Genomic DNA, 27845 nt, shown 5'->3' with positions numbered 1-27845 from the left:
AAACAGATGAAGACCTATGTGTGAGTTTTGGCTCACTGGACAAAAAGACAAATCTTGGAAATGTCATGGCAAAAGAAGCTTTTGCACACGATCTAGATATGCAAGAGAAGAGGGAGAAAGGGGCTTGATTGAAAGGGAAGATGGTGTGGAAGTCAAAAGAGATGGAGAATTGTTTGAATGGAGAGATTTTTGGAGGAAACATCACTAGTTCACTTTTGGTGATAAGTTTAGGCTGATGTTGACACATCTAGGAAATCAGAGAAGCAGGCAGAGATGTGGGAATGGAGAGAGAGTTCTGTGAGGGAGATCAGGGCATAATAATCTTTTAATAGAAACTGGAACGATCATGGAAACAGGACTGGAGGAAGAGATTATTTTGAGCAAGGCTGGAGATTGGTGAGAGAGATTTTGTGATTGAAGGAAGGGAGGAAAATATCAAAGTTGAACCTTACAGACTGCAGACAGGGGAGTTGAAGAGGGAGTTGAGCAGAGGGAGTGACTGATGGTGATGAGGACCCGAAGCGCTTGTGCCAGTACTTCTCCTGTCTCCTTCACCTGTGCCTGTATCCAGACAGAGAACCTGAGCATGGATGCCTCTACCCAGGTCCTGCTGTGGTGTTGCAGTATTTGTGGCTTGCAATTCCCACTGACTGATATTTAGGCTGGGGGAGACAACCATTGTGAAAGGTGCCTGCTGGTGGAATCTCTCAGGCAGCAGGTGGGAGAGCTACAGGAGGAGATGGCCAGGCTGAGGAGCATTCAAGGCCATAAGGAATTTCTGGACAGTATTCCTGTGGAGTCCACTGAGGTCACTGTCCTAGGATGTGGGACTGCTGACCCGCCACTTATGGAGGAGAAGGTGGTGCAGGGTGAGCACTGGCAGCTGGTTACTTCTGGCAGTGGGCAGTGTTCCACCCTTGCTCCTAACCCTCCCACTCTGTTGTTACATAACCGGTACACTATACTTTCTGCAGGAGACAAGGAGTCACCCCCCAGAGTGGAGGAGACCAAGCCTTGCACCACCGAGGTTGAGCAGTCTCCTGCCACCACTGCGAGGAAGAAACGTAGGGTAGTGGTGGTTAGAGACTCTCTTCTGAGGGGAACGGAGGCACCCATCTGTTGCCCTGACAGTTCATCTCGAGAGGTATGCTGTCTGCCAGAGGCCCGTATCTGAGATGTTACGGAGGCATTGTCGAGGATTATCTGACCCTCTGACTACTACCCTATGCTACTCATTCATGTGGGCACAAATGATACTGCCAGGTGTGACACTGAGCGGATCAAGCATGACTACAGGGCTTTGGGGCGCAGGTGGTATTCTCTTTGATCCTTCCTGTCAAAGGTAGGGGCCTGGGCAGAAAGAGGTGCATCCTGGAGGTGAATGCCTGGCTGCGAGGATGGTGTCGCCAGGAGGGCTTCGGCTTCCTTGACCACGGGGTGCTCTTCCAGGAAGGACTGCTTGGCAGAGATGGAGTTCACCTTTCCAGGAGCGGGAAGGCCTTGTTTGGACACAGACTGGCTAACCTTGTGAGGAGAGCTTTAAACTAGGTTTGACGGGGACAGGTGAGCAAAGCCCACAGGTAAGCGCTGAATGTGCGGGACTGGGAGATGGGTTGGAAATGGGGGGGACTATGGGCTATAATGTCAAGGAGAAAGGAGGGTCAGGGCACAACAGGGAGGCAAGATCAAATCAGTATCTTAGATGCCTATATACAAATGCGAGAAGTATGGGTAATAAGCAGGAAGAACTGGAATTGCTAACAAATGAATACAACTATGATATCATTGGTATTACAGAAACCTGGTGGGATGGGACGCATGATTGGAATGTTGGTATGGAAGGGTACGGCTTGCTCAGGAAGGACAGACAGGGAAAAAAGGGAGGAGGGGTTGCCTTGTATATTAAAAATGTACACACTTGGACTGAAGTGGAGATGAACGTAGGAGATAGCTGTGTCGAGAGTCTCTGGGTTAAGCTAAAAGGGGTAAAAAATGAGGGTGATGTCATGGTAGGAGTCTTGCATGATCTCAGAGTAAAAAAGGAGTCATTAAGGGAGAAGCGGTGGATGTCATACACCTAGACTTTAGTAAGGCATTTGATACGGTCTCGCATGATATTCTTATTGATAAACTAGGCAAATATAACTTAGATAGGGCCACAATAAGGTGGGTGCATAATTGGCTGGATAACCGTAGTCAGAGAGTTGTTGTTAACGGTGCTAAATCCTGCTGGAAAGGGATAACAAGTAGAGTTCCGCAAGGGTCTGTTTTGGGACCCGTACTGTTCAATATCTTCATCAATGATGTAGATATTGGGATAGAGAGTACGCTTATTAAGTTTGCAGATGATACCAAACTGGGTGGGGTTGCAACTTTTTTGGAGGATAGGGACATAATTCAAAATTACCTTAGCAAGTTAGAGAAATGGTCAGAGGTAAACAGGATGAAGTTTAATAAAGAGAAATGCAAAGTGCTCCACTTAGGAAGGAACAATCAGTTCCATACATACAAGATGGGAAGCAACTGTCTAGGAAGGAGCATGGCGGAAAGGGATCTAGGGGTCATAGTGGACCACAAGTTGAATATGAGTCAACAGTGTGATGCTGTTGCAAAAAAAGCAAATATGATTCTAGGTTGTATCAACAGGTGTGTTGTAAGCAAAACTCGTGAAGTCATTCTGCCGCTCTACTCTGCATTAGTTAAGCCTCAGCTGGAGTACTGTGTCCAGTTCTGGGCGCCACATTTCAAGAAAGAAGTGGAGAAATTGGAAAGGGTACAGAGAAGAGCTACAAGAATGATTAAAGGTCTGGAGAACATGACCTATGAAGCCAGGCTTCATGTACTGGGCTTGTTTAGTTTGGAAAAAAGAAGATTAAGGGGGGACATGATAGCGGTTTTCAAATATCTTAAAGGGTGTCACAAGGAGGAAGGAGAAAATTTGTTCCTCTTGGTTTCTGAGGACAGGACAAGGAGTAATGGGCTTAAAGTGCAGCAAGGGAGGTTTAGATTGGACATTAGGAAAAAATTCCTAACTGTCAGGGTGGTCAAATATTGGAATAAATTGCCAAGGGAGGTGGTGGAATCTCCCTTTCTGGAGATATTTAAGAACAGGTTAGATAGACATCTGTCAGGGATGGTGTAGACGGAGCTTGGTCCTGCCTTGAGGGCGGGGGGCTGGACTCGATGACCTCTCGAGGTCCTTCCAGTCCTATGATTCTATGATACTATGATTCTCTTTTTTCTTTTCTGTCCTTCTCAGCCAGCCAGCCTGTCAGAATGATACATCTCTTGTTTCAGGTGTCTTAAGTCTTCCCTCTATCTGGTATTCCAATCGGTGATAATTTTTATATTAACAATGTGACAGAGTTCATTATCAGAACATCATCATCATGTAAATAAAGGCTACACAAGCATTTCAACAATGCAATATTTGGGGTTTCTTTTGCAGGAAATTGAATAGTCTGTCTGTTCTACACTGACTACTATGCTCCCTATGTCTTTTTGCATCCCCCCTACCTAGCTTGGAAATTCTAAACCTGGAATTTCAAATTACTTCATATGGTAATCTAGGGTACGTCTACACTGCATCCCTTGTTCGGACTAGGGATGCAAATGGAGACGACCGAAGTAGTTAAGGAAGCGGGGATTTAAATATCCCGTGCTTCATTAACATGATCTCACCGGCGCGCTAGTTCGAATCACAGCTGATTCGAACCAGGAAGTGCGCGCCGGGATGTTTTAGTTCGGACTAAAGCCCTTACTCCGAACTAACGTTACTCCTCAAAAAAAATGAGGAGTAACATTAAATAAAAAACAAAATCAATATCTAAGGGTATGTCTACACTACCCCCCTAGTTCGAACTAGGGGGGTAATGTATGCATACCGAACTTGCTAATGAAGCCCGGGATTTGAATTTCCTGGGCTTCATTAGCATAAAGCCGGCGCCGCCATTTTTAAAAGCCGGCTAGTGCGAACCCCGTGCCGCGCGGCTACACGCGGCACGGGCTAGATAGTTCGGACTAGCAAGCTACAGATAGTTCGGAATGGCTTGTTAGTCCGAACTATCTAGCCCGTGCCGCGTGTAGCCGCGCGGCACGGGGTTCGCACTAGCCGGCTTTTAAAAATGGCGGCGCCGGCTTTATGCTAATGAAGCCCGGGAAATTCAAATCCCGGGCTTCATTAGCAAGTTCAGTATGCATACATTACCCCCCAAGTTCGAACTAGTGGGGTAGTGTAGACATACCCTTAGATGCCTGTATAGAAATGCAAGGAGAATGAGAAATAAGCAGGAAGAACTTGAAGTTCTAATAAATCAACATGACTATGACATACCTGGCATCACAGAGACTTGGTGGGATAATACACATGATTGGAATATTTGTATAGAAGGGTACAGCTTGATCAGGAAGGATAGGAAGCGGGGAAAGGGAGGAGATAAGAACATAACATAAGAACAGCCGTAGTGGGTCAGACCAAAGGTCCATCTAGCCCAGTAGCCTGTCTGCCGACAGTGGCCAGGACCAGATGCCCCAGAGAGGGTGGACCGAAGACAATTATCAAGCAATTTGTCTCCTGCCATCCTTCTCCAGCCTCTGACAATTAGAGGCCAGGGACACCATTTCTATCCCCTGTCTAACAGCCTTTTATGGAACTAATCTCCATGAAATTATCTAGCTTCTCTTTAAACTCTGTTATAGTTCTAGCCTTCACAGCCTCCTCTGGCAAGGAGTTCCACAGGTTGACTATACGCTGTGTGAAGAACTTTCTTTTCTTAGTTTTAAACCTGCTACCCATTAACTTCATTTGGTGTCCTCTAATTCTTCTATTATGGGAACTAATAAATAACTTTTCTTTATTCACCCTCTCCACACCACTCATGATTTTATATACCTCTATCATATCCCCCCTCTGTCTCCTCTTTTCTAAACTGAAAAGTCACAGTTGCTTTAACCTCTCTTCATATGGGACCCATTCCAAACCCCTAATCATTTTAGTTGCCCTTTTCTGAACCCTTTCCAAGGCCAAAATATCTTTTTTGAGGTGAAGAAAACACATCTGTACACAGTATTCAGGATGTGGGCGTATCATAGTTTTAAACAGGGGGGCTACGTCTAGACTGGCCCCTTCTCCGGAAGAGGCATGCAAAGCAGGCAAGTCAGAATAGGGAAATCCGTGGGGGATTTAAATATCCCCCGCGGGATTTAAATAAACATGGCCGCCGCTTTTTTTCCGGCTTGGGGAAAAGAACTTGAAAGTTTGCAACATGAAAGTAGGAATAAGAGATCCTCCGGAAAAGGGCTTTATTCCGGAGGATCACGCCAGTCTAGACGCTCTTTTCTGGCTTTTCCCCAAGCCGGAAAAAAAGCAGCAGCCATATTTATTTAAATCCCGCGGGGGATATTTAAATCCCCCGCGGATTTCCCTATTCTGACTTGCGTGTTTTGCATGCTTCTTCTGGAGAAGGGGCCAGTCTAGATGTAGCCGAGCAGTAAGATATTCTGGGTCTTATTTTCTGTCCCTTTCTTAATAATTCCTAGCATCCTATTTGCCTTTTTGACCGCCGCTGCACACTGTGTGGAAGTTTTCAGAGAACTGTCCACGATATCTCCAAGAACTTTCCTGATTTGTCATAGCCAAATTAGCCCCCATCATACTATACGTATAGTTGGGATTATTTTTTCCAATGTACTTTACTTTACACTTATCCGCATTAAATTTCATTTGCCATTTTGTTGCCCAATCACTCAGTTTGGTGAGATTTTTTTGGAGTCCCTCACAGTCTGCTTCTGTCTTGACTATCCTAAACAGTTTGGTATAATCCGCAAACTTTACCACCTCACTGCTTATCCCTTTCTCCAGATCATTTATGAATAAATTGAACAGGATTGGTCCCAGGACTGACCCCTGGGGGACACCACTAGTTTCCCCTGTCCATTCTGAAAATTTACCATTTATTCCTACCCTTTATTTCCTGTCTTTTAACCAGTTTTCAATCCATGAAAGGACCTTTCCTCCTATCCCATGGCAATATAATTTACATAAGAGCCTTTGGTGAGGCTTGTCAAAGGCTTTCTAAAAATCTAAGTATACTATATCTACTGGATCCCCCTTGTCCGCATGTTTGTTAACCCCTTCAAAGAACTCTAAGGGTATGTCTACACTACCCTCCTAACTCGAACTAGGAGGGTACTATAGGAATACCGCACTTGCAAATGAAGCCCGGGATTTGAATTTGCATGAAGCTGGCTGGCGCCATTTTTAAATGCCGGCAGTTCGAACCCCGTGCTGCGTGGCTACACGCAGCACGGAGTAACTAGTTCAGATTAGGCTTCCTAATCCGAACTAGCTGTACTCCTCATTCCACGAGGAGTACAGCTAGTTCAGATTAGGAAGCCTAATCCGAACTAGCTACTCCGTGCCGCATGTAGCCGCGCGGCACGGGGTTCGAACTGCCGGCATTTAAAAATGGCGCCGGCCGGCTTCATGCAAATGAAGCCCGGGAAATTCAAATCCCGGGCTTCATTTGCAAGTGCAGTATGCCTACATTACCCTCCTAGTTCGAATTAGGAGGGTAGTGTAGACATACCCTAATAGATTAGTAAAACATGATTTCCCTTTACAGAAATCATGTTGACTTTTGTCCAACAAATTATGTTCTTCTACGTGCCTCACAATTTTATTCTTTACTATTGTTTCGGCTAATTTGCCCGGTACTGAAGTTAGACTTACCGGTCTGTAATTGCCAGGATCGCCTCTAGAGCCCTTTTTAAATATTGGTGTCACGTTGGCTACCTTCCAGTCATTAGGTACGGAAGCCGATTTAAAGGATAGGTTACAAACCGCAGATAATAGCTCAGCAATTTCCCATTTGAGTTCTTTTAGAACCCTTGGATAAATGCCATCCGGTCCCGGAGATTTGTTAACATTACGTTTTTCTATTTGTACCAAAACCTCCTCTAATGACACTTCAATCCGGGACAGTTCCTCAGATTCATCACCCACAAAGGACGGTGCAGATTCAGGAATCTCCCCAACGTCCTCAGCCGTGAAGACTGAAGCAAAGAAATCATTTCATTTCTCCACAATGGCTTTATCATCCTTGATTGTTCCTTTTATAGTTCGATCATCTAGGGGACCCACAGGTTTTTTAGCAGGCTTCCTGCTTCTAATGTACTTAAAAAACATTTTGTTATTTCTTTTTGAGTTTTGGCTAGCTGTTCCTCAAAATCTTTTTTTGCTTTTCTTATTACATTTTTACACTTGATTTGACAGTGTTTATGTTCCTTTCTATTTATCTCACTATGATTGGACTTCCACTTCTTAAAAGATACCTTTTTGTCCCTCATTGCTTCTTTTACGTGGTGGTTAAGCCACGGTGACTCTTTTTTAGGTCTCTTGCTATGTTTTTTAATTTGGGGTATACATTTAAGTTGGGCCTCTATTATGGTGTCTTTAAAAAGTTTCCAAGCAGCTTGCAGGGATTTTGCTCTAGTCATTGTGCCTTTTAATTTCTGTTTAACTAACCTCCTCATTTTTGTGTAATTCCCCTTTTTGAAATTAAATGCCAGGGTGCTGGACTGCTGAGGTTTTCTTCCCACCACAGGAATGTTAAATGTTATTATATTATGGTCACTGTTCCCAAGCGGTCCTGTAACAGTTATCTCCTGGACCTGATCCTGCACTCCACTCAGGACTAAATCGAGAATTGCCTCTCCCCTTGTGGGTTCCTGCACCAACTGCTCCAAGAAGCAGTCATTTAAGCCATTGAGAAATTTTATCTCTGCTTCTCCTCCTGAGGTGACATGTATCCAATCAATATGGGGATAATTAAAATCCCCCATTATTATAGAGTTATTTATTTTTGTAGCCTTTCTAACCTCCCTCAGCATTTCAATGTCAGTATCGCTGTCCCGGTCAGATGGTCAGTAATATATCCCTACTGCTAATGTCTTCTTATTGGAGCATGGAATTACTATCCATAGTTATTCTATGGAACATGTTGATTCATTTAATATTTTTATTTCATTTGATTCTACATTATCTTTCACATACAGTGCCACTCCGCCACCCACCTGTCCTGCTCTATCCTTTAGATATATTTTATATCCTGGTATGATTGTGTCCCATAGATTTTCCTCATTCCACCAGGTTTCAGTGATGCCTATTATGTCAATCTCCTCTTTTAATACGAGGTACTCTAGTTCACCCATCTTATTAGTCAGACTCCTAGCATTTGTGTAGAAGCACTTTAAAAATTTGCCACTGCTTATTTATAGACTCATAGACTTTAAAGTCAGAAGGGACCATTATGATCATCTAGTCTGACCCCCTGCACAGTGCAGGCCACAAAATCACACCCACCCCTCCTAGAATAATCCTCTCACCTATATCTTAGATATTGAAGCCTTCAAATACTTTGAAGACCCCAAGATGCAGAGAATCCTCCAGCTGTGATCTGTACCCCATGCTACAGGGGAAGGCAAAAAACCTCCAGGGCCTCTGCCAATCTATCCTGAAGGAAAATTCCTTCCCGACCCCAAATATGGCGATCAGCTAAACCCTGAGCATGTGGGCAAGACTCATCAGCCAGACACCCAGAAAGTTCTATAGTAACTCCTATCATCCCTCCATTGACCTATTTCCCACTGATAATGAATGGTCAATTAGTTACCAAGATCATGTTATCTCATCAAACCATCCCCTTCATAAACTCATCTAGTTTAATCTTGAAACCAGATAGATTTTTTGCCCCCACTATTTCCCTTGGAAGGCTGTTCTAGAACCTCACTCCTCTAATGGTTAGAAACCTTCATCTAATCTCAAGTCTAAACTTCCTACTAGCCAGCTTATATCCATTTGTTCTTGTGTCCACATTGGTATTAAACTTCAATAATTTCTCTCTCTCCCTGGTATTTATCCCTCTAATATATTTAAAAAGTGCAATCATGTCTCCCCCTCAGCCTTCTTTTGGTTAAAGTAAACAACCCAAGCTTCTTGAGTCTCCTTTCATAAGACAGGTTTTCCATTCCTCGGATCATCCTAGTGGCCCTTCTTTGTACCTGTTCCAGTTTGAATTCATTCTTCTTAAACATGGGAGACCAGAACTGCACACAGTATTCCAAATGGGGTCTCACCAAATGGGGTCTCACCATTGTATAATGGCACTAACACCTCCTTATCCCTACTGGAAATACCTCGCCTAATACATCCCAAGATCGTATTAGCCTTTTTCACGGCCATGTCACAATGGCGGCTCATTGTCATTCTATAATCAACCAGGACTCCGAGGTCCTTCTCCTCCTCCGTTACTTCCAACTGATGTGTCCCCAGCTTATAACTAAAATTCTTGTTATTAATCCCTAAATGCATAACCTTACCCTTCTCACTATTAAATTTCAGCCTATTGCTATCACTCCAATTTACAAGGTCATCCAGATCTTCCTGTATGATATCCCGATCCTTTTCTGAATTGGCAATAGCTCCCAACTTTGTGTCATCTGCAAATTTTATTAGGACACTTCCACTTTTGGTGCCAAGATCAGCAATAAAAAGATTAAATAAAATTGGCCCTAAAACTGATACCTGAGGAACTCCACTATTAACCTTCCTCCAACCTGACAGTTCACCTTTCAATATGACCCACTGTAGTCTCCCCTTTAACCAGTTGCTTATCCACCTCTCAACTTTCATATTAATCCCTATCTTTTCCAATTTAACCAATAATTCCCCATGTGGTACTGTATCAAATGCCTTACTAAAGTCGAGGTAGATTAGGTCCACTGCATTTCCTTTATCTAAAAAATCTGTTACTTTCTCATAAAAGGAGATCAGGTTTGTTTGGCACGATCTACCTTTTGTAAAACCATGTTGTAATTTGTCCCAATTGCCATTAGCCTCAATGTCTCTAACTACTTTCTCCTTCAAAATTTTTTCCAGGATCTTTATTTGTCTGCTCTTCCCTGATGCATTGGATTTCTTTATATGCGGTTGTTTGTCTGCTCTGGCCCATGGTTTGTCCTCTCCCCTCCTCTCTTTCTGACTACAGTTTAGAGAATCTCTATCAATGGATTCTCCTCTAAGAGAAGTCTCCCTCCGATTTACGTTCGTCTCCACACCAATCGGCTTTCCCCCATCTCTTAGTTTAAAAACTGCTCTACGGCCTTTTTAATGTTTAGTACCGGCAGTCTGGTTCCACCCTGGTTTAGGTGGAGCCCATTCTTCCTGTATAGGCTCCCTCTCTCCCAAAAGTGTCCCCAGTTCCTAATAAATCCAAACCCTTCCTCCCTACACCATTGTCTCATCCACGCATTGAGACTCTGAAGCTCTGCCTGCCTACCTAGCCCTGCACGTGGAACTGGAAGCATTTCCGAGAATGCCACCATAGAGGTCCTGGATTTCAGTCTCTTTCCTAGCAGCCTAAATTTGGCCTCCAGGACATTTCTCCTACCCTTCCCTACGTCATTGGTACCTACATGTACCACGACCACCGGCTCCTCCCCAGCACTACATATAAGTCTATCTAGATGCCTCGAGAGATCCGCAATCTTCACACCAGGCAGGCAAGTGACCATACGGTTCTCCCAGTCATCACAAACCCAACTGTCTATGTTTCTAACGATCGAATCACCCACTACTAACACCTGCCTCTTCCTAACAACTGGTATTCCCTCCCCCTCAGAGGTATCCTCAGTGCGAGATGATACCGCAACACCCTCTGAAAGGAGGGTCCCAACTACGGGATGGTTTCCCTCTGCTCCCATTGAATGCTCTGTTCCCTTGAGACTTGCATCCTCCTTAAGAGCACTGGGGCTCTCAGAGTGGAGGTGGGACAGTACAACAGTGTCCCGGAAAGTCTCATCAACATATTTCTCTACCTCCCTTAGCTTCTCCAGTTCAGCCACCCTGGCCTCCAAAGCCTGAACTCAGTCTCTGAGGGTCAGGTGCTCCTTGCAACGGGTGCACACATATGCCACCTGCCCACAGGGCAGGTAATCATACATGTTACACTCAACGCAATAAACAGGATCGCCCCCCACTCTGCTGCTGGGCTTCTGTCTCCATTTTTCTTATGAATAAGTTTAAGTATAAACTGGACTTATTTTTAAATCTCTGGAATATAGATTATTAAGAAATTATGTTTAAAGAAGGTCAGAAGTCACTAATGCCCTCTAACCTCCCTCTCCAAACTCCCTGTTAGCTGCTGCTGGTCGCAAGCTCCCTGGTCGCTGACTCACAGGCTTATAAAGCTTTGGTAGCCCCTCCCCCTGGCTGAGGCTCAGCCAATTAACAGAGGCTTCTAGATTTCAAACCTTTTAGAAGCTCCTTCAAACCAACCAACCAACCAACCAACCAACCAGACAAACACAGGCTCAGCACACAGCAAATAACCCCCCCCACACACACACACACACAAACACACACTACAGACAACCATTTACCACAAGAGTCCCGTATTTACTCCTCTTTTACCTGGAGAACTCCCTCTCCAAACTCCCTGTTAGCTGCTCCTGTAGTGCCAGTAGTCTTGTTCCACCCTGGTTTAGGTAGAGCACATGCTTCCTGTATAGGCTCCCCCTCTCCCAAAAGTGTCCCCAGTTCCTAATAAATCCAAACCCCTCTTCCCTACACCATCGTCTCATCCACTCATTGAGGGTATGTCTACACTACCCTCCTAGTTCGAACTAGGAGGGTAATGTAGGCATACCACACTTGCAAATGAAGCCTGGGATTTGAATTTCCCGGGCTTCATTTGCATAAGCGGGGCTCCGCCATTTTTAAATCCCCGCTCGTTCGAACCCTGTGCCGCACGGCTACACGCGGCATGAACTAGGTAGTTCGAACTAGGCTTCCTAGTTTGAACTACCGTTACTCCTCATTCCACATTACGAGGAGTTACTCGTACCGTTACAAGGAGTAACGATAGTTCGAACTAGGAAGCCTAGTTCGAACTACCTAGTTCGTGCCGCGTGTAGCCGCGCGGCACAGGGTTCGAACGAGCAGGGATTTAAAAATGGTGGAGCCCCGCTTATGCAAATGAAGCCCGGGAAATTCAAATCTCGGGCTTCATTTGCAAGTGCGGTATGCCTACATTACCCCGCTAGTTCGAACTAGCAGGGTAGTGTAGACATACCCTGAGACTCTGAAGCTCTGCCTGCCTACCCGGCCCTGCGTGTGGAACTGGAAGCATTTACGAGAATGCCACCATAGAGGTCCTGGATTTCAGTCTCTTTCCTAGCAACCTAAATTTGGCCTCCAAGACATGTGTCCTACCCTTATATATCAAGATGTTGCCTTATATATAAAAATGTATATACTTGGACTGAGGTGGAGATGGACGTAGGACACAGACTTGATCAAAGTCTCAGGGTTAGATTAAAAGGGGTAAAAAACAAAGGTGATGTCATGCTAGGTGTCTACTTCAGACCACCTACCCAGGCAGAAGAGGTGGATGAGGCTTTTTTTAAACAACTAACAAAATCATCCAGAGCACAGGATTTGGTGGTGAAGGGGGACTTCAACTATTCAGATATCTGTTGGGAAACTAATAAAGCAGGGCACAGATTATCCAGTAAGTTGTTGGACTACATTAGAGACAATTTTTTATTTCAGAAGGTTGTGAAAGCTACTGGGGGGAAGCTGTTCTAGATTTGAATTTAAAAAACAGGGAGAAACTGGTTGAGAATTTGAAAGTGGAAGGCAGCTTAGGTAGAAGTGATAATGCAATCATAGAGTTCATGATTCTAAGGAATAGTAGAAGGAAGAACAGCAAAATAGAGATAATGGATTTCAGGAAGGCTGATTTTAGTATAGTCAGAGAAATGGTAGGTAAAGTGCCATGGGAAGCAAGACTAAGAGAAAAAACAAATTCCACTATGTAGAAAAGATAGAAAGTATGGTAGGAGACCATTTTGGCTTAACCAGAAGATCTTACATGATCTAAAAATCAAAAAGGAGTTGCAAGGATGCAGGGACAAGATTAGAAAGGTGAAGGCACAAAATGAGCTCAATCTAGCTAGAGATTTAAAGGGTACAAGAAAACATTCTATATTTGCTATACTAGAAGCAAGAGGATGACCAAGGATTGGGAAGGCCCATTGCTCAGTGAAGAGGCAGAAACAATAACAGGAAACTTGGAAATGGCAGAGGTGATTAACGACTTCTTTGTTTCAGCTTTTGTCAAGAAAATTGATGGTGACAGGATGCCTAAAATAGTGAATGCTAGTGGAAACCAGGAAGGTTTAGAAGTTAAAATAAAAAAGAACAAGTTAAAAATTACTTAGAAAAGTTAGATGTCTTCAAGTCACCAAGACCCAATGAAATGCATTCTAGAATACTCAGGGAGCTGACAGAGGAGGCATCTGAGCCTTTAACAATCATCTTTGAAAAGTCATGGAAGTTGAGAGAGATTCCAGAGGACTAGAAAAGGGCAAATATAGTGCCATCTATAAAAAGGGAAATAAGAACAATCCGGGAAACTATAGACCAATCAATTTAACTTCTATGCCAAAAAAGATAATGGAGCATATATTTAAGGCATTCATCTGCCATCAACTGGAAGATAATAAGGTGATAGGTAATAATTGAAACACTGTCAAATCTGTGTTGCTGGTATCAAAGTTGTCTGGTTTGATTAGAAAGGAAAACATTGAGCTAGAACGTTGGAAATCTTGAAATCTGACAGAAAATTCTGGTGCAAGTTCTTGCATGTATATTCTAATCTCAGCCACACTGACATTACGATGTTTCTACAGTTCTTTAAGATGTTGAAAATAGCGGGACATTGACACCTTGACCTTCCAAGAAAAAAAGGCAAGTTTTGCAACAGTGTCTTCCATGTCACTTGGCCTCTGATGATAGGACAAGAAGCAATGGGTTTAAATTGCAGCAAAGGAGATTTAGATTGGACATTAGGGAAAACGTCTTAACTATCAGAGTGGTTAAGCACTGGAATAAATTGCTGGGAGTTTGTGGAATCTCCATCACTAGAGATACTTCTTAGAAGTTTGGCTAGACATCTATCAGGCATGATCTAGATGGTGCTTAGTCCTGTAATGAAGGCAGGGGACTGGACTTGATGAACTCTCATGGTCCCTTCTAGTTCTAGTATTCTATAATTCTATTCTATGTGTATTTCACATGTTCATCATGTATGAATTATCAGCACATTAAAACCAATATCTCACTTTGATCTGGAGATAGATTCCTGTAACATTGAAATCTTGACTGTCCTCACTGGGAAGCATCTTAGTCCCAAGTCTTGGCCTGTCGTCCTGAACAGCATGCTATTCCGTACTAACTGCTTTCCAATCTACCTGGCATGCTTGCCACACTAATTCCATGCTGAGAGTAGGGCTGCGGTGTGTGGTGTTTTACACAGCAATATTTCAGTATGGTTACATTCCTCATAGCATTTTGATGCAAATGTTTGCCAAATGGAAAAAAGCAATGGTCAGCTTTGGTTAGGCAAATGCAAACCATGGACAGGCCATTTCAGATGTTTCCATACAAACAATTTTCCTAACCATAGTTGTATTCAGTATCCTATCTGGAGAATGCTGTGGAACTGATTTTCCACTGCCTTACACTTTGTATTGTCATTTATATCTATGCAAAGTGGGGCTAAATGCTATCATTTTGATCATGTTAGTATTGTAAACCCTCTTTTATTGACTTATGAACCAGATTTTTATAAAGTCTATAGCTTTCCTATGAGTCAGGTTTTCCATAATACTTTGGGAATCGTGCTAAAAAGAGAACTTGCTGGGCTGCTAGAACTTATCAGCTTAAGAGGTGCATTTTGGCAAAGTATTATACTAACAACAATTACAAAAGCTTTTATTAGTGACATTTACGTACTGAAAAGGTATAAGTCAATAATAGATGTCTGATTGTGTAGAAATTTACTGGAAAATATGCTAAAAATATGTCTGTCTGTGAAAAGGAGGAAATACTAGGTATTAACTTGTACATAGCTCCTCTATAAAAACATTAAGCCCTCAGCCAAATTTAGAACTAAAGAGTACAAGCTACCTGTCACTGACTGCAGGATTGGTTCTCACAGACTGCAGTAATTATACTCTTTCTGTTATGTGCTAATTAACTAATTAATTATTAAATTCAATCAAGCTGACCGAGTCTGAGGTCTCTTTAATATCTGACTAGATATGACCATTACTAAAACCCTAGTTGGTAATAAATAGCTAACACTGTGCACAAATGTACATGGCAATACAAAGTATAAAAGATATTAGATAAGCAGGCCCCATATACCAGCCTGGTATGTGCACACAATCACACAGCGACAAAAGGTGAAACGGGCAAGAAAGGGCTAAGATTTGTTGTGTTAATTTAGACGGAATATACAAGCCAAAGGTCTCCAATACATGATCTTAAACAAAGTTCAGAGTTTGGTTTATGGAGACCTCAGCCTCCTTTGTACTATGGCAAACATCCCATTTAGTATCTTCTGAGCCTTTGATTAAAGATACAGGAAAGAAGTATTTTTTTTTTATTTACAGTAAAATACGAAGTATTAAATCAGGGTTTTTTTAATTTTATTTTATTAACCTTTCCTGTTCCCTTTCCTTTTAGCTGGAGAGCATTTGAGAAGGAACTTCTTCCCCCTATTTTAGATGGCATTAAAGATGTGATAACTGTACCCAAAAGGACAAGAAAAGAAGTTAAATGAGATGGGCTGGAACTGTCAATGCTGTTGCGGTTCAAGTCAGTTTTAAAAGGAAAAGCCCCCCCTAGTTTGACAAGATCTTAGATGCTATTAAAAATGGTAAGCTGGGTCAAATGGGCTAGTGTTTTTTTGTTTTTTTTAAGTCCTGTCCTGAAGAAAGCAAGACAAAACAACACAAATATGTACCTCTCCAGCTACAAACTCAATCCAGCAGAGAGTCTGTCTTGTCCCGGGGTCTCTCTTTCTGCCCCACGTCACCCACAAACTGGATACAATTTTGTGGTGACCTTGAGGCTTTTTTTTTGCCACCTCTGCCTCCGAGAATATTTCCAAACCACCAATGAACATCAATCCGACCTACCAGATCCCCCCTATCAACACCAAAGGAATAATAATTCTATATGGACTCCCCCTGTCGGTCGGAATTACAATCTGGAAGACAGACATGTACACAAAGGGAGAGTAAAGAATATGGAAAATAGAAAATGTTCTACTTTTGTCTCTGGAGCAAACTAACATTTGCAACCTCACTCCTGGAAAAATATAGGCCCAGCATGCAGTCTTGTAACTTCTCTCAGACCTGACAAACTCATACCAGCAGCAGGCTACTTAGGGCATTACACCTAGCTGCCTTTTTTTTGGTCATAGGCTCACAGCAGCATTGCAGAATATACTATTGCAGCTGGCTAAGAAACTCCTGTTAGAAAGAAGGGAAAAGACGAGAAAGAAAAGAAATAAAGTGGGGAAGAAAAAGAACACAAAGGCAAAAAGAACACAAAGAGGAAAAGAGAGAGCAGCTATACCTCACATCCCAGGTGGTGTGTGGGATTCAGCTAATGCCACCAGCGATGGTGATGTCATTTGAGTCCCTCTCTCTGTATTGGTCGAGTCAGGACACCTCTCAGGACCACGATAATAAAGTCTCAGTGTCCCAGGGAACAGCAGGAGTGTCAGGCATGATGATGAAGCTCACTCCAATAGCGTCCATCTGTTCTTACGTCTGGAGGTTGGGGAAGATGAGATCAGCTAAGCTGCAGTGCAATGCGGAGCTGAATGCAAAGAACTGAACTGGGGTGTGAAGCCGACAGGCCAGCTGCCATGTTTTTTCACAGTCTCCTTTTTAAGGACCCCCAAATGAGGAGGCAGGGGTAAATAGGCAGTATAGGTCATCCCTTCATTCTCCTCCCTCCCATTAGGACTAATATCCAACTCACCAATTTTAACATTGATTTCTGTCTCCACAGCTTCTGTTTTTACCAAATATGATTTTAACATAATCCTGGAATTACATCAATGTAGCTTTTTTGATTGGACTAATTTAGTCTTTCTCTTCTTTCCTGTCTGCTTCCCTTGCACCAGTTTATAACATTCTTTAATAAAAATAACTTAACCTACTTTCCATGATAAATTCCTAAGCAAGCAAAATGTATAAACAATTGTCAGAACAGAGCAGCCTGTTTGTCACATGACTCAGTGGGGGATATGAGAAATGGGTGTGTCTTCTAATGGGGCTGACAGAGGCAAGGGCAAAGAGCTCTGAAGAGTACAGCCTGCTCTGGGTAGAGGAATCGCTTTGTGTTACTTCATGAATGATTGAATAAGTTGTGCCCGTAGGCAACGGTCTGAAACAGCTTGAGGTATGATACTAGTTCTTTCCCGGGGGCTGCTGACATTGCACATTAATTTACACATACACATGATGAATTCTGTTTGTCCAAACATAAGGCCCATGTCTGGTCATTAAGAACTGCATATGACCTTTTCTGGTTTGTCTTTTGTATTGCAGATCTGGGATAATTGCGATATAAAAATTAGTGTGTGTGAAATAATGGAAAAATAGTCACATACAATTTATCTCATGCTCAATGGAAAAATAATTCAGAAATATTCATCTTATTCCACTAGCTATAAGAGTAACCCACATTTTGCTATGTTTTTGTCTTCAATGCACAAAATAGGTCACTTTCTTTGCAATCTGTTGGGCTTTCTGTTCCATTGCTTGTTTAACAAATGGATAAATTAAACAGTAATAAGTCATCATGACCAGATGGTATTCCCTCCAAGAGTTCTAAAAGACCTCAAATATGAAATTAAAGACCTACTAAGTGGAATGTGTAACCTATCACTTAAATTATACTCTGTACAAAATGTCTAGGTAGCTAATGCAATGCCAATTTTTTAAATAAGGGCTCCAGAGGTGATCATGAAAATTACACACTGGTGAGTCTAACTTCAATACCAGACAAATTAGTTGAAAATAGAGTAAAGAACAGTATTATCAGACACATAAATGAACCCAACATGTTGGGGAAAAATCAATGAGTTTTGTAAAGGGAAGTCATACCTCACCAATCTATTAGAATTTTTTGTAAGAGCCAAAATATGTGTAGACAACAGTGATCCAGTGGATACAGTGTACTTAGATTTTCAGAACATCTTTGATTAGGTGCCACAACAAAGGCTCTTAAGCAAAGTAAGCTGTCATGGGATAAGGGGGGAAGATCCTCTCATGGATTAGTTACTGGTAAAAAGATAGGAAACAAAAGGTAGAAATAAATTGTCAGTTTTTCACAGTGGAGAGAAGTAACTACATAAGGGTTGCAACCTACAAGCATTAACTAACATCACAAAAATGCCAAAAATGGGAGAATGTTTCTCACAATCTTCTATATTTTCTTTTTGTCTTAAAGCACAAACACTGTAGTCCTAGGCTACGTCTACCCTATGAGTTTTTGTGGCAGAAAATATGCCAATGAAGAACTCATTAGCATTAAATCACAATATCATTAGCATATTTTCTGCCTTTTATTTTTGCGCAAGAGGTTTTTGTGCAAAAAGGAGGAGTGTAGCCGCTTCCGTTTTCTGCAAATGCCTTGTTTTGCGCAAGATCTCTCCTCCGGAAGAGGCATAAAGAGCTTGCGCAAAACAGGGTTTTTTTGTGCAAAATGGAAGTGGCTACACTGCTTCTTTTTATGCAAAAATCCCTTGCACAAAAAGAAGCAGCAGAAAATATGCTAAAGGTATCACAACTTATGCTAATGAGTCCATGATTAGCATATTTTCTGCCGCAAAAACTCACAGTGTGGACGTAGCCCTAGAGGCTATAAATAGCAATAGGTAAATAGCATAAGAGCCTCTTCCTCAAAATAATCTGATCCTTTTCTCACTGCCACCACAGCATGAATTATAAAAATAAGCACCGTGAGGTGATACAACCTTTTGGGGATGTTCTTTCCAAACTGAAATCACTATGATTTCCTCTTGCCACTTTAAAGTTAGCACAGTTCTAGAACAGACCTAATGAAAGAGATCTGAAAATGTATCAAGTGCCAAAATCCATGCAATTGTTGGAAGCTTTGTGCTAATTATAAGTAGTTGAATAGATTCCTTTTGTCCATTTAAGAATCATTATCGTAATCTGTTGCATGATATTATAAATGTGTGCAGGAGGAAAAGCTTTAACCACAAAGGAAACAAAATATAACTCAGGTTACAATTGAGGTCTGAGTTCAGTAACTCCCCTATCAGAAAAATAAATTACTGGATTGATTTCAGTGGCAAGTGGATGGTGTGTGGTAAGATAAATAAATTTCAAAAGAAAATTATTCTTTAGCCAGGATGACAAAGATTGTGTGGTGAATAAGTTGGTTTGGAAATGTGAGAGCTTTAAATAAGGTTTGAAAACCACTTTTGATTTACAATTAGGGAGATAAAGGTAGATAAAGCAGTATCAATTAATGGACCAACTTCTGTTGATGAAAGAGCAAGCTTTTGAGTTTCACGGAGCTTGTCTTCTGGTTTAGAAAATGCAATGCAAGCGTCACAGCTAAATACAGGGTGGGAGGGGGTGCAGATTGTTAAGCATGGGGGTTAACAACACATGTTGCAAGAAACCACTTAACATTGGCAATGAACACCTCTATATTTATAGGATAAAGACGGATTAGTAGATTTCAAATTTCTGCAATGAACCATAAAACCAGTCTCTGTTGAGACCATAATTTTTAGTGTCTAGCAGAGTTATGAATGCACGTTCTCAGCCTCGTCTTTTGAAGATGTTATGCAGGTTTCCTTTGAGGATGAGGACTGATGGGTCAGATCTGAAGTGCTCACTTTGTGAAAAGTTTTCATTCTGAGTGATAAGGTGTTGTTTCTTTGATCATTTTTTTCTATGCGGGTATGTCTACACTGCCACCCTAGTTCAAACTAGGGTGGCTAATATAGGCATTCGAACTTGCAAATGAAGCCCAGGATTTAACTATCCTGGGCTTCATTTGCATGTTCCCGGGTGGGTGACATTTTTAAATGCCCGGTAGCTCGAACTACCTGCCCGTGGCTACACGTGGAATGGACTAGGTAGTTCGAATTAAAGCTCCTAATTCGAATTACCGTTAAACCTCCTTGCAGGAGGAATAACGGTAGTTCAAATTAGGAGCTTTAATTCGAACTACCTAGTCCGTGCTGCGTGTAGCCGCAGGCAGGTAGTTCGAACTACGGGCATTTAAAAATGGCGCCCACCCGGGAACATGCAAATGAAGCCCAGGATATTTAAATCCTGGGCTTCATTTGCAAGTTTGAATGCCTACATTAGCCACCCTAGTTTGAACTAGGGTGGCAGTGTAGACATACCCTGTGAGTTCATTCAAGAGTGTAATGAGTGTCTGGTTTCACTCACATAGCTGTTATTGGGGCATTTGATGCACTAGATGAGGTGCACCATATGTTGTGATAGGCATGTGTAGCACTGATAGATCTTGAAAGGTATATGGTTGGGAGAGGAGTTGTTCAGCGTGGAGCTGGAGATATGTCTGTAAGGTTTGTGTCTGACATTTTGGAGAGGTTTGGTGCCACTTGGAGTTGATGAGCCCTGATCTGTGTGGTGCTTGTTTCTGATAGTGAATTTGACAAGGTTGGGACATTGTGTGAAGACCAGAGGAAGGGATTTGGAAAAGATTTCTTTCATGATATGGGCCCCTTTGAGTATGGGTTGTAACTGTGTAATGACACTCTGTGAGTTATAGCGTGGGTTGGTATGTGACAACTAGACAGGCAAGGTCAGTAGTGGGGAGGGAGTTCTGTGTTGACGCAAGTTCTCTCAGGGTATTTGGATGACTTATTCCATAATGCAATCTACTTTTCTGATGGTATGTCCTTGTCTGGTGAAGGCAGTTTTAGGTGTGCTGAAGTATGTATCAGACTTTCTCCTTGGAGCATATTCTTGGTATCTGAGTGCCTGGTATCTGTAGATAACAGATTTCTTGATGCTTTAGGGCAGTTACTGGGTCTGTGGAGGTAAGTGTGGTGATCCAAAGGTTCTTTGCATGGTTGTCTGTAGGGTTCCATTGTGGAAGCTGATTGTAGCATTCAAAAAGTGAATGCTGAAGTGGTATTGTTCTAGAGATAGAGATTAATGGATGAATGGTGGATGTTGCCAGGAAGGGTAGTACTGGAGTCCCTTGCACATCCTCTGTCCGGCAGGCTCCCATGCACGGGTTCGGTGTCCTCTGCCTCACTGCGCTTGACTGGGTGCAGATGCTGCCTGAGAGTGCAGGCATGAGCCTATGTAGTGTGCGACACTGCTGTGTATTTCCATGACCCCAGCCTCCTTAGTGGTGGCTTGTCATGAGAAGGTGTCCCACCATGGAGTCGGGAATAAGGCAAACCTGTCCTGGAACCTTGTGAGAAGGAGCGACGGGTTCCTGTATAACAGCCTCATGGGGCTGGGTGCTCCAGACTGGCACTCCACATGCACCCACATGCACGAGCCTCAGCTGAGAAGGCCGAGCAAGGAGCACACCGCCCCTTGCAACTCTCCCCTCCCCTCCCCGGAATGGAGATTCCACTGCCCACCCCCTGGCAACCCATTTGAGTTGTTCAACACCCCCCTAGAATAATAGTAAGAGAGTCAAATCTGCATGAGCACGGTCCCAACAGTTGCTCTCTCCATGCTGAACTGGTTCCCAATGGGTCCGGTGTGGTGAGCTTCCAGAGGGTGATGGAAACATGCTTCTGAAGGGGAATGGTGGGTCACTTGCAAGTGTCCTGTTGCTGGAGGGTGGGGTGAGCCACTCGCAGAGCTCCAAGTTGTCCTCCTGCATGCAGAAGTTCTGGAGCCACTGCTGGTCATCCCACCACTCCATGATGATGTGGCCCCACCAGTCAGAACTGGTGTGCTGGTGTCAAAAGTGGCAGTGCACGGTGTGCAGGGGAGAATGGAAGGGGTGTGGGGCATGAGGAGCACCCGGGCTGGGGTAAGGAGGTGCCCCATTATGAGCTGGTCAGCCTGCATAAACTATGCCAGGAGTTGCAGCAGGAGATCTAAGCGCCTGACACTGCTTTGCAGCAGGCCCAGCTCCGTAGTGGAAGTGCTGTAGCATCCACAAGGGCAACCAGAGCACACAGTGTGAGTTTTCTGTCCCTCAAGGAGGTAGGCAATGGCGAAGGGTCTGTAACACGGTGGTAGACAGGAGCCCCTTTAAACGCAAGCCTCAGATAGCCTCAGGCAGCAGCTACAGGAAGTGACTGCTGTCCTGATGCCCTGCCCAGAGTGCTTCCCGGTGGGGCTTTAAATGCAATTCAAGCTCCAATCAGTGTGAACACGCTATTTCGATAGAAATCTGCACTATTTCACTGGAGATATTCAGTGTGGATACACTATTTTGAAATAATTATTTTGGGGATTATTATTTTGAAATAAGCACATAGTGTAGACATAGCCCATGTGTTTAAGCAGTATTCTGGATTGAAGCTATAGAGCAGGGCTGGGGAACCTAAGGCCTGGGGGCCAGATGCAGCTGCCTGCTTGCCTGGATCCAGCCCTCGAGGCTCAGGCCTCCTCCCCCCCCCCCCCCAGCACTGGGGAGCCCTCTCTAGCACTCCAGCCCCCCTGCTGTCCCCTTGCGGGGCTGGAGCAGACAAAATCTACTAAACTGGCTACCCCTAGGCTCTGGTGTGTGAGGGGAATGTGAGAAGTGTCTTTTCTCCTTCTTAGTCAGGGGCCATGCCAGTGAGGGTTTGGTTGGGGTTTTTCTGTTTTTTTGCTTTTCACTTGTGTGTAGCCCCTGACTGATTTTTCTGTGGATAAGAGACCACCAACCCAAAACAGGTTCTGTACCCCTGCTATAGAGCTTAATCCAAAAGCCTATTAGTCAGTAATTATTAGCAGCACAAGGCCCTATTTTGATTACTTAACTGGCCTTCTGAACAGGGGTGAATTTAACACTATGGGTGCATCTACACAGCACCCTCACCTTGAAATAAGATACGCAACTTGCATATCTTACTTCAAAACTATTTTGAAATAGTGTATTTTGACATTTGGTGCATCTACACAGCGCCAAATTTCAAAACAATGCGTTATTTCGAGCCATCCCTTATCCCTCGTGCAACGAGGTTTACCAGGCTGGCAAAATAACGCACTGTGTAGACGCAGGGCAGCTATTTCAGGATACATCCAATCAATATTCTACCTTACTCACACTTATATTGTATGTTCATGCATTAGCCACCAGGAGATACTTCAAGCAGTGGAGAAAGGGTAGATGTTAGCACACAATGTTTCACGAGAAGTAGAAAAGCATTTATACTTCTTTGATAAGAGCATAAAACCTGGCCTTTTTATATTCAGGTCCAAAAGTTAACCACTGAGAGCCCCAGTACGAACACATTATTGAGGACAGTTTGTTTTTATAGAACTTGCTTTTGAAATTTAAAAGGACACATTGTATATCCACAGAAGTCCTTGTATGTAAACAAAGTCCAGTATATTTTTGTACTCAGAATGCAAAACTCTCTTTAAAGTAATCATCTATATTTAAAAAGGCATACGTAGATTTATTCTTTACATATATTTTGACTGGCTTACCATTGGTTGATATATAGGATGTAACCGAGTCCCAAAAATGATTAAATCATTGTTGCTAATCCAGTGCAACTCACATTTGGTACCTGCACCTTAGCCACCTACACACTGAGATGCGTGCAATGCAATGAGAACAGGGATGAGAGTCCTGAGTTGTAAGCCCGTTAGTGCCACTGATTCACTGAGTGGCCATGGGCAATTCTCTTCATCTCTCAGTTGGCTTCTTCCTCTGAAAAACAGGGATAATAGGAGTTAAAGAAGACTGAAATAGGAGGTAGAATCCCCACTGCAACAATGAATGAGGAAGGGAAGTGGGGAGGGAGCAGTGCTTATACAAACTAGAGAGGGAGTTCCCCATGCCTTTTATCCAAAGAGCTGGAGCTTTGCTTTCCTTCCCTCCAACTCTCCCTTACTTTAACCCCTTGGTGTTAATACATTCCAACTCACCTCCCCCAGGGTTGTGAGGATTAATTAGCTGATATGTGGATATTATTCTGAACATGTGAAACACCATATGAGTGTTATCATTATGGCTACAGCTACACTGCCATTTTTTTGCGGAAGAGGATATGCAAATTGTGCTCGCATTTGCTTATTTTCTTCTGATTTTTCTTGCGGAAGACGTTTTGCCGATCAAAAGCCCCATGTAGACGGGGCCATTTGTCAGGAAAAAAAACCCTCTTTCGAAAGATCCCTTATTCCTCAAAAATCGAGGTTTACAGGATCTTGCAAAAGAGGGAGTTTTTTTCTGACAAATGGCCCCATCTACACAGGGCTTTTTTTCAGCAAAACCTCTTCCACAAAAAGAATCGGAAGAAGATATGCAAATGTGAGCACGATTTGCATATCTTCTTCTGCAAAAAAAGGTAGTGTAGCCATAGCCTATATGAAAAGCTTTCTGAAGATGTTATCCAGAACAACAGGACTAGCCAAACTATTCAAGGTGGAATATGACCCGTATGCCTATAATCATAGCCTTGTACAGTCTGCTGCTTTCAAATATGAACATCAGATCAAGATTAATTATTGTAGTCTTGTTTGGTGGAAGAAAGATACACAGAGTGACTCATGTATGTATATAACTCATGCAGTTACGAATGGGGCTTTTCTCGCCCCGGAGAACGGGAGTGGCGGGATGCCCAGATGCGCCGCGGTCCCGCCGCCCAAGTCCTCCGGGGCGAGAAAAGCTGCTCCGTGTCTCCCTGGTCTGCTGGGGGGAGTCCCCCAGCAGACCAGGGAGACGCGGAGCAAAGCCGCGGAGCAAAGCCGCGGAGCACGCGGGCAGCGGGACAGCCCAGATGCACCACAGCTGTCCTGCGGCTGGCGTCCTGCAAGGCTTTGCTCCCCATCTCCCTGGTCTGCTGGGGGGAGTCCCCCCCCAGCCTGCTGGGGGGAGTCCCCCCCCAGCAGACCAGGGAGACGCGGAGCAGCTTTTCTCGCCCCGGAGAACGCGGGCAGCGGGACAGCCGCGGCGCATCTGGACTGTCCCGCTGCCTGCAAGCTCCGCAGCTTTGCTCCGCATCTCCCTGGCATGCTGGGGGGAGTTCCCCCCAGCAGACCAGGGAGACGCGGAGCAAAGCCGCGGAGGATGCGGGCGGGACCACGGCGCGTCTCAGCGGTCCCGCCACCCGCGTCTCCCTGGTCTGCTGGGGGGGGGGCGCGCAGCCTGGGGTAGAGCAGCTGAGGCGCTGCCGGGTTGGTCCCGCAGCGCCACTCCTCGGTGCTACTGGACCAACCCGGCAGCACCCCAGCTGCTCTGCCCCAGGCGCCCCCAAGTCAGCCGCTGCTGAAACTGACCAGCGGCTGATTCCAGGAAACTCAGGGCAGAGCAACTCTGCCTCGGGCTTCCTGTAGTCAGCCGCTGGTCAGTTTCAGCAGCGGCTGAATCTGGACGCCAGTTCCGACTTACATACAAATTCAATTTAAGAACAAACCTACAGTCCCTATCTTGTATGTAACCCGGGGACTGCCTGTACACAAGGGAATTTATGGTCACTGCTATCATAGACTCCTTAGAAATAGTCCAAAAATAGTTAAGGCTTTGCCATCTCTTTCAACTAACGTTAAACAATACTTAGAATTAGAACAAAAACTGAAGATGTCATCTTTTTAAAGGTATTATGCAACAATAGGTTGTTCATAAACATTTATCTCATACAGATCACTGGATGAGAATACACAATTTATCCCCTATTTACACATGAGAAGTAGATTTTTTTTACTTGATTTTCAAAAGCGCATTGAACTCACTAAGGACTACAAATGTTCAGCACATTTTAGAACAGGTTAATTTGGGCCTTCTGAAAATAAAAAGAAAGAAAGAAAGAAATGACAGCTGGGCCGACAGGGAGGGCGACAGTCAGTAGGTGTATGAAGTTACAAGTAGAGATTCTTCTGGTTCACTCTCTTTTGTTCTTGTGTTCTCATTATATAAAATATTACATGCATGAATAAATATAATCTACATCCAGTTGACACTAGCAAGAGAAGAATCTGCTAGTGTCTCCTACTCACTGCAGGGCAGAGCAATCATTGGACACCTTTTGCTCATTCATCTTCATAAGAACTGTAGAGATCAAATATAAAAATGGTTGCTTGCTATATAGTTATAGCATGCAAAGGGAAACATCAGTGGTAGTAGCAGAGCAATATATATACTAACGCTGATCAGCCTGCAAACATTCACATGCCAGTTTCCTTATTTAAGATGGAGGATCTATAAGAGAACAAATTCACTGTGCTTTAGCTCAGATAATGATGTATGTGCTGTAAATATATGACAGCTAGACTATATATACAGATACTTTGCTACACTGCTCTTTACATACTGCCTAAACATGTTTATCAATAATAACACTGATGATGACTAAAATAGCAAAGATATATTTGAAGTTTGCACAAGCCTTCTGCACAATGTTGACATACTGTAGATCAAAGTCCCTTTTAACAGAGTTAGATGTAACAGCTTACCAAAACTCTTAACTTTTCTCTCCAAAACAACCACAGAAGGAAAAATATCTTCTCTGTGCTATCTTCTTCTATTTCTGTAAAGGGCGGGAAGTGATTCTTCTTCACTCTATAGCAATGTTGGTAAGTGCTGATGGAAAAATACTTGGTCTGAACAGAGCTTGCTGTTTTTCAGATCATATATTCATCTATAAAACATCCAGTGTATTGGATGGACTGTATCATGTAGTCCATGTTTACTTAGTTATTGTGTATCTATCGGACATACCCAGGGATATCTGGGCTGATTTGCTGCTACTAACAATTGAGACTTGCCTGGATTAAGCTTAAGTACCTTTTCCTGTGAAGGAATCTGGTGACCTACTTCCAAAATTACTGCAATGTGATGGTTTGGGATCCTATATGAAAAGGGTTTTCTTTCTGCTTTAATGACAAACTAGAACACAAAACTCCTTACTTACCCAGACAAATAAGTGTCATCATATTCAGGTTAGACTGGATGGAAGCTAGACCTGTATTTGGGATATGGTGTGTCTGAGAATTCTGTGTAGACCTACCCTTTGGTGAAAGTATCAGGTATGTGCTTAAATAGAAATGTCTGTTATTACTACAACCAGAATGCACTTAAGCCTATTGATTCCTGGCAAGAAAGTAAAAATGAATGCAGTCCTAAAGGATATTTGCTGGTGTGGGTCCCTGGATAATGAAAATTCAAGTAATTTTAGGGAAACAATACTATCACTAACATATTATTTACTGTCTTGGTAGCAAAATCAGGATCTGACAAAGGCCTGTGGAAGATGCTGGCCAGATTTGGCAGCATTCCAAAATTAATTAAGATCCAAACACCTCTACATGATCAGAAGACTGCCACCATTCTCTGTATTGTCCTGGAGATTAACCCTTTTGTCATCAAAACTATGGTTAAACAAGGATACATTATCGCCCCAGCCATGATCTCCATCTATTTAGCAGTCATTTGGTTCCTTGTTAAAGACCGCCTTCCCAGTGGACATTCACTGCAAAATGGATTTGCAGCTTTTGAATCTTCTATGTCTCCACTCAAAGACTAAAGTCCATAGGGCAATCAGTACTGATCTTCAATATGCAGATGACTGTGCCATCCTCATGCCTCCTGAGAATGACCTTCAGTCCTCACTAGAGTTTTTTGCACAAGTTTATCAAAGCCTGGGACCCTCACTCCATATTTAGAAGACTAAAGTGCTCCATCAGCCTGTTTTAGGCCTTGCACATGACTCACCACAAACCACCATCATGGGACAGACTTTGGAGATGGTCAGGCACTTCTGCTACCTCAGTAGCCAACTTTC

At 43.3% G+C, this 27845-nt stretch overlaps 2 long non-coding RNA genes across 5 annotated transcripts in view; one reads left to right on the top strand and one right to left on the bottom strand.

Moving 5' to 3' along the window:
• LOC102450964 (uncharacterized) overlaps positions 1-27845 on the bottom strand; it is a 90657-nt gene that overhangs the window by 48415 nt on the left and 14397 nt on the right. Inside the window, exons 2-4 of one of the 3 annotated variants that reach the window (XR_012898097.1) lie at positions 23551-23776; positions 18031-18207; positions 16260-16686 (exon numbers count right to left, since the gene is read on the bottom strand). This is a non-coding gene — a long non-coding RNA (uncharacterized LOC102450964). Of the gene's footprint in view, positions 1-16259; positions 16687-18030; positions 18208-23550; positions 23777-27845 lie in introns of those variants that run through there. The other 2 variants (XR_012898098.1, XR_012898096.1) reach the window with 2 other exon arrangements.
• On the top strand, positions 555-27782 carry LOC142821105 (uncharacterized). Of its 2 annotated transcripts, XR_012898100.1 has the most exons (4): positions 579-1580; positions 13753-13810; positions 15593-15785; positions 27283-27782. It is a non-coding gene; the product is annotated as an uncharacterized LOC142821105 (long non-coding RNA). The 2 variants fall into 2 exon arrangements; XR_012898099.1 differs by lacking the exon at positions 27283-27782 and having other exon boundaries at positions 555-1580; positions 15593-15866.

The sequence above is a fragment of the Pelodiscus sinensis genome, chromosome 1, assembly GCF_049634645.1.
Source record: "Pelodiscus sinensis isolate JC-2024 chromosome 1, ASM4963464v1, whole genome shotgun sequence".
NCBI classification, from domain to species: Eukaryota; Metazoa; Chordata; order Testudines; family Trionychidae; genus Pelodiscus; species Pelodiscus sinensis.
The sequence above is the reverse complement of the archived record's forward strand: the minus strand, read 5'-3'. Positions and strand labels throughout refer to the sequence as shown.